This window comes from Pinus tabuliformis, chromosome 1_2, assembly GCF_031772625.1.
Source record: "Pinus tabuliformis cultivar Carrire ecotype Pingquan chromosome 1_2, CPIR1, whole genome shotgun sequence".
Classification (NCBI taxonomy): Eukaryota; Viridiplantae; Streptophyta; class Pinopsida; order Pinales; family Pinaceae; genus Pinus; species Pinus tabuliformis.
Genome location: NC_142298.1, coordinates 902,229,625 through 902,237,538, shown reverse-complemented (window position 1 = coordinate 902,237,538; position 7,914 = coordinate 902,229,625).

The window sequence follows — 7,914 nt, the reverse complement described above, 5'->3', positions numbered from 1 at the left end:
TTTTAACCATGTCAAGAGCTCAATCAAGGGCTTGTTGAATCCTCAATCGATCTATTTTTAAATTTACCTTAAACACTCGATCAAGCTTTTTAATTGCTTGATCGACTTGTTGAGGGCCTAAAAATTTGAGTTTTAGCTCCCCTTTTGCATATTTCTCTGCAACGACATTTTGTACCCTAGCGGACTTCAGGCAGACTTGGTCCTTATGTGACAGAGTTAATCAAGTTGGATTCGTGAAGTAATCCTCTATCCAATGGTATATGAGTTTGACATTTTAGAATTCATATGATTTTTTTCATCTAATTTATTTTAAACATAATGCTTGAATTTTTTTTGGATAGTTTCAAAGGGGCTAAATAAAAAATCAATAACATAAAATATACAAAATTTCAAAAATTTCAAAAAATGAAAATATATTTGTTTACGAGTCCTCTTCAAAAATGTACTCTTTGTTTTTCAATTTATTTAAACAGTTGAAAAAAATATTACATGAACGAGTGTTTACAAAATCCAATTGAAATATTATTTCCCCAACTTTGAAAAAAAAAAATTGCATAAAAAAAAATAAATTTTTAATATGAAAAACTTAGTTCTCTCCATGTAGATTATTTTCATATATAATTTTTAAAAATTACAAATTTTAGACTAAATTATGCTACGCGAACACATGCATACCTCTTAAGATGTGAGAAATTTTCAAAGACAAGCATTTCATTTGATGGAAATTTTATAGATTATATGACACTAATTTTTTTTCTGAAAAAAATGTCATTAGGATAACATTATTCTACAAAAATTTATTTTTTACTTCGAATCAAAGTTCACAATGCTTATATGAATTTTGAGGGCTTCAATTCGATAAAAGAGAAAAAATTTGAAATTTCATTGCCACATTTGGCCCAAAATTGTAACCCGTCTTCATGCATACAACCATGTATGACAAGTTATTCTATAATCACAAGTATCATTATTGTTAGGATATTCCGACACATAAGAAATAGTTAATTATAACTTGGTCTAGTGTAGAGTTAGGTAAAGTGTGTTTCTTTACTATGTACTTTTCTAACTTACGATCTGACGGTCACGATATGTAGTGATCCGACAATTCATTCTCTCCTCGGTATTACCGACACTTGATCCATGGATTAACACCCAATTGGTCCATGATCTCTATTTAAAGAGCATGGAGGGTCATTTGTAGGGTAACCGTTCATGAGAGAAGCTTATGTAAATTTTCATTCTTTTATTAATAAATTGCCTGAAGTGGCCACGTTGGCTCAGGCCATGGATTGTTTCCCTCTTTGAGGGTTTTAACCACGTCAACAATACTTGTGTATTGATTTGTGATTTGTTTGTGAGCGGTGTCCTTTGGTCTTCTATCTAAGGAACTTACCCTATAAATTCCTACATGCTATCAGAGCTATTTGAGGGCCGCATCTGTTGGTGATCCAAATCTAAAGCCGATAGAACTACATCCGATTGTCGTTTCCTAGATCTACTGTTACTGACTTCTTTCAAGCTGAGAGGACTACTCTATTGTGTTAGGAGCATCTGTTCCAGTGAGGAACCCCTTCCGTTTAACGCAAAAAGGTTTCCAGTAGCCCTAGCTACGTCATTTTTAAGATCTGGAGGTATACAATGTTTATTTGCAGTTTTTAATTATTTTCTCTCTGTTTATTTTGGTTTATTTAGCTCCTTGTTTTTTTATTACTGGATCTATACCTTTCATTTCTAGGTATGCTCTTTGCCCTGTGACTTTGTGCAATCTGGGAAAATCAGAAACAGAAAGCAAGGATTTTTCTCATGTGTATGCTCTTTTCTGTCACGCCTTAGTGTGATCTTGGAAAATCAGAAACATTGAGGAAAATATTTAGTTTCCAGCTAAAGCTAACTTCAAGCCATAAGATTTGTTTTTTTTTTTGTATGTCCATGTTGGGTTTTGTGTTTTTGGTTTTGTAGGAAAAAAAAGAGCTTTTTCAAGTAAGCACGCACCCCAAAGCTTCAACAGCTCACTTGGTCAACTACTTTATGTTCTCAAGTCTCAGCTAAATTAAGCATTATCATTCATTTCCGCACATTCATTCTTTGTCTGAAGTCGCATAACTTTTCAAAGTCGTTTTTTTTTTTTAATAAGCCTAAGTTTTTGAGATCTTTCCATTGGAACACTTAGTTGCAACATCTATAGCTTCAGTTTCTATTAAAATGGAAAGTCCATGCCAAGTTATTCTTGATAGCACCAACTACTTCTAATGGTGGTCCTACATTATGGATTTACTTAGAAGTAAAGGTCTTTATAGAATAGCCTCAGGCCAAGAAACCAAACCGAAAGATGAAGATAACGCATCCAAATGGGAAAATAGGCAAGATCAAGCAAGTGGGTTGATAGGGATGTCTATTTCTCCAGACCTTAGATTCCATATCGCAGAACTTGATACTCCTAATGAAGCAATGAAACAAACCACTAAAGTTTTTGGAATTAAAAAGGAACTTAGAGCCCATCAACTTGAAAATGAGTTGCTTACATTAGACTCCAATAATTTTTCTTCCATTGAAGATTTTTTGTCCAAGTTCAAGACCCTTAGACTTCTCTTGGAAGGTGTTAAGGTTAAGAAAGAAGATGGTAACCTTATCTATTCCATTCTTACTAAGTTGGGACTAGCCTACTCTGTGTTTGTTTCCACCTTCCATTCTACAAGAGAAGCCTTCATTTCTCAAGGACAAGACTACAAGTCCCCTTCCTTTGATGCCTTTTGTGATTCTTTAATAAGAGAACAAGAAAAACTCTTACATCTTGGTCTTCTTAATCTTGGAAACTCTTCTAAGAAAGCCTTAGCCACCCAGCAACAACCAAATTCAAAGAATTCTAAGAAGCCGTATCCTAAAAAGAATGGTCCTAAACCAAACAAGGGTCCTAAGCCATTTTAGTCTCAAAATGAAAAATCATTTCAACAAAATGATAAAGAAAAAAAGAAGAAGAAGAAGATTGATAGACATTGCCACTTTTGTAATCGAGATGGCCACTTAGAATCTAAATGCTTTAAGTTGATGGATGCCTTGGAAGCAGCAATAAAGAAGCATAACATCCATTTGGAGCACTCAACAACTTCAACTTCATCTTCAGGAATAGCACTTTCTGCATGTAGTTGTCAAGCATCTCGGTTTGGATATGCACTAAATTTATCTTCTTCTTCTCATTGTCATGAGCGGCTCATTGATTTTGGAGCTTCTTATCACATGGCCAAAAACAAAGCCATGTTTTTCTTCTTTAAATGATTGTAACACCAAAAATATATATGTTGGTGATGATAGATCTCTTAGTGTTGTAGGGACTGGAACTATTCATATAGACAATGGTCAATTCAATGATTTATTATGTGTTCCAACCTTATCTTGCAACCTTCTATCTATATATCGGATAACTCATTCAGGTGAAGGTAAAATCGTTGAATTTTCACCTCACGATGTTGTAATTAAGGACCTAAGAGATCCTAGATAGATTTTAGCTATTGGCATTGCTGATGATTATACAAGGTTGTATAAGTTTAACAACTTTGGGTCATCAAATCTTCCCTCAGTATTTGTTGCTCATAATGATGATGTGAGCAAACTTTGGCATGAGCGATTTGGTCACTTAAACTATCGCTCCCTTCAGAATCTATGTAAATAAAATATGGTGACAGGTCTTCCAATGGTATCTTGCAGAGATGGTGTTTGTTCTAGATGTGTACTCAGAAAACATCATTGGGATAGTTTTGAAAAACGTGCCTCTTGGCACGCCTCAGCACCTTTATAGCTTGTGCATAGTGATTTATGTGGTCCACTTCTAGTTGTTTCATTCTCTGGCTACAAGTATTTCTTAACTTTCATTGATGATTTCTCCAGACGCACTTGGGTATACTTCTTAAAACTCAAGAGTGAAGTATTTAACATGTTCTTGGCCTTTAAGGCCTTTGTTGAAAAACAATCTGGACATCAAATTCTTAAGCTAAGATCTCATAATGGCAGAGAATATGTTAACAACAAATTCATCAAATTTTGCACTGAGAATGGAATTCAAATGCAACATACTGTTCCATATACTCCACAACAAAATGGTGTAGCTGAAAGGAAGAATCGCACCTTAAAGGAAATGGCTAATTGTATGCTTCAATCTAAAGGACTTAGTCTTAATTTTTGGGCAGAAGTAATTAACTGTGCAATTTACATAATAAATTGCACTCCTACTAAGGTTTTAAAGAATATCACTCTAGAAGAAGCATGGAACTCAATTAAACCAGATGTAAGTCACTTTCGTGTTTTTGGAAGCGAAGCATGGGCCCATATTCTAGATGAGAAACATAAAGCTTTAGAACCTAAGAGTGAAAAATGTATTTTTGTTGGATATTCTGAAGATGTCAAAGGATACAGACTTATTCCACTTAAGTCCAAAAATGTTATAATTAGAACAGATGTAAAGTTTGCTGAAAATATATCAGCCTACGAGCCTAGTTCAGCGGATATGCCACCTCTCTCTAACCCTTCTACTTCTGAAAATACTTCTTCTTCAGATGATGACAGCGAGGATGACAATCCTCCCCCACCTTCTCAGGATCCTCCTTCAGCTCCTCAACTTCCAAAATGGGTCCGTGCTACTCGGGATGCAACAGGTGCTCTTGTCGGTGATCCTACAGATCAACGACGTACACGTTCTCAGTTCGATAGAGCCTCTTATTTACTAGCTCAAGCTTCAGCTAATTGTGATCCTAACACCTTTGAAGAAGCTTCAAGCCATCTAGATTGCGACATAGCTATGAATGAAGAATATCATTCATTATTGGAAAATGATACATGGGATCTTGTTCCCCTTCCAAAGGGACGAAAACTTGTTAGATGCAAATGGGTTTACAAAACCAAGTATGGACCAGATGGAAAAGTTGATAAACATAAAGCTCATCTTCTTTCTAAGGGTTTTTTCACAAGTTGAAGGCATTGAATATACTGAAACCTTCTCCCCTGCTGACAAAATGAACTATATCCACCTTGTTCTTTCCCTGCTGCCTCTTTCAAATGGGAAGTCCATCAGATGGATGTTAAATATGCCTTCTTGCATGGGGACTTGCATGAAGAAATCTATATGGAACAACCTACTAGCTTTATACAAATAGACTCCAGCCTTGTATGTTGGCTTAAGAAATCTCTTTATGGTCTCAAGCAAGCCCCTCGGTCTTGGTATGCCAAAATGGATAGCTTTCTTTTAGAAATTGGATTTTCTAGGTGTCATTCTGACAATATTGTCTACACCAAGAAAGTGGGAAAGTCTCTTATCATTCTTGTTCTTTATGTTGATGATCTTATCCTTACTGGTAGTGATCCCAACCTTATAAACCATGTGAAGTCCAGCCTGAAAAAAAAGTTTGAAATGACAGACTTAGGACACTTGCATTATTTTCTTGGTCTTCAAGTCTTGCAATCCAAGGAAGGTATTTCCCTTTCCAGTCCAAGTATGCATGTGATCTTTTATGCCATTTTCACATAGAAGACTGTAAACCGGCCCCTTCTCCCTTTTAGTCTGGAGCCAAACTTTCAGTCGCTTGTACTTCCCCTGAAGTTGATGCTACCTTATACCGTCAACTTGTAGGAAAACTTTTGTATCTGATCCATACTCATCATGACCTTTCCTTTGTTGTTGGCCTTATTGCCCGGTTTATGCAAAACCCACATGAAAGTCATTGGAAAGCAGCTAAAATAATACTTCATTATGTTCGAGGTATATTTCAGTTTGGGATTCATTACAGTGCAGAAGCATCTCCTTAGGATATTCCATGATGAGAATGAGAGATTGGGGGTTAACCAATATCCCTATTCCTTAAAGAAATTGATCCTGAGGCCTGTGGGTTATGGCCCACTAAGCCTTTCAGAAGCGTCTCTTTAGGCTTTAAGCCTTTAAATCGTGGACTTAAACTAGACCCTTTCAACCATTATCATTGGCCTTTTATTATTATTGGGATCTTACATTTAATGCTTTTAAGCCTTAAACTCCTCGGCCACACATATATCGGGTCTACACAGAAATACACTGAAAAACACAAGAACAAGCGCTGAAGCCCTTAGTACTGAACTTCAAATATTACTAGCTGAATCTATATATAGTCGGGTCCGAACCTTCCACCGAACTCCGATCCACCCAAGCTCTAATCACCGCTTCCTGATATCGGCGATGTCGCATTATCGGCCATCGGCATATCACCGTTCCGCAGACCACCATTCCTTAACCTTCCCAATATACGATCGTCAATCACATCTCCACCGTTGATCCTCTTTCGATCCAACGGTCCTTGTTTCATCAGTGGTCGCTCATCGGCACTCCTTGAAGTCTGGGGTCGGCCCTTTGGAAATGAGTTTTGCCGATGCGATAACTCTGTTCTCGCAGACTTGATCCTATCCGTTGATCACAAAGATCCAACGAATCCTGTGCATCAACACTTCATCCCTTCACTGTTCTTCCTTGGTTTGACCTCGCCGTTTTGATGGAATCTACACTTTAAAGCCAGTTCCTCTGCCCACCTGTATTCACACCACGATTTCACATATAATAATATTCTATTGGATTGCCATCAATCCTACCATGATCGATGGTCGATCAATGCACTCACAATTTGGGATTTAAACCCTCGCACACGTATATGAAACAGAGTTGAAAATAGACATAACACAGACAAGCAAAAACCCGTAGAATACACAATCTATTCATTATATGTATAAGGTTACAGAACTAAGGCATCGCAGCCTTAGAACGAGTTCTCCTCTGACTACATGTAATCACTCTATTCTCACAATTTCTATCTATATCACTCTGTCTCTCCTCCTGAACGCGCAGGTTACTGACACATATATATATGGAAACATTGTTGGATTGGATCACGGAAGGATCCGATCAATCCTCTAGCAAAAGCCCCAAAGCTCTCATACGCATACATCCATCTAACACATGGTGAATTACATTGATAAGTCTCCTCGAGACTTATCCATTCCATCCTTCAAATCTGTTTTGAAACAATTTTTTCCCTGTTTTGCTCCCTTGGTCCACGTGCTTCTCTTCGCTCCGCTTTGGATTCCTCCATTAATTTGGGGTGCTGGATGCTCCTGCATCATTCTGACACATAGGAAATAGTTAAGTATAACTTGGTCTAGTGTAGAGTTAGGTAAAGTGTGTTTCTTTACTATGTTCTTTTGTAACTTACAATCCGACGGTCATGATATGTAGTGATCTGACTGTTCATTCTCTCTTTGGTATTACCAACACTTGATCCGTGGCTTAACACCTGATTGGTCCATGATCTCTATTTAAAGAGCATGGAGGGTCATTTGTAGGGTAACCATTCATGAGAGAAGCTTATGTAAATTTTCATTCTTTTATTAATAAATTTCCTTAAGTGGCTGCGTTGGCTTAGGCCGTGCACTGTTTCCCTCTTTGAGGGTTTTAACCACGTCAACAATACTGGTGTATTGATATGTGATCTATTTGTGAGCGGTGTCCATTTGTGTTCTATCTGAGGAATTTACCCTGTAAATTCCTACAATTATCTAACAATAAATTCATCAAAAATAATATATCCTAATAATCAATCAAATGCATAACCAATGTCATCATCATGAAAGGTAAATAATAGAATCAATAATGTCTAATGTCCTTAAATATTAATGTCTCAACCAAAGTATCTATCTTAAAAGTCAAAAGAAAATGGAAAATGTTTGTCTTAATGTCAAGAAAAGATGGGGAACTATAATGTCAATATTGATGAGCATACCTACCTTCCTTGTAGTTCTCAATGAGTATATCATTTCTCGAGATAAAATGATGCCATTCAAAATATGTCAACGTTTTATATATGCTTATACTTCCAATGAGATTAAACAAGGTAGGAGTAGTTTTAA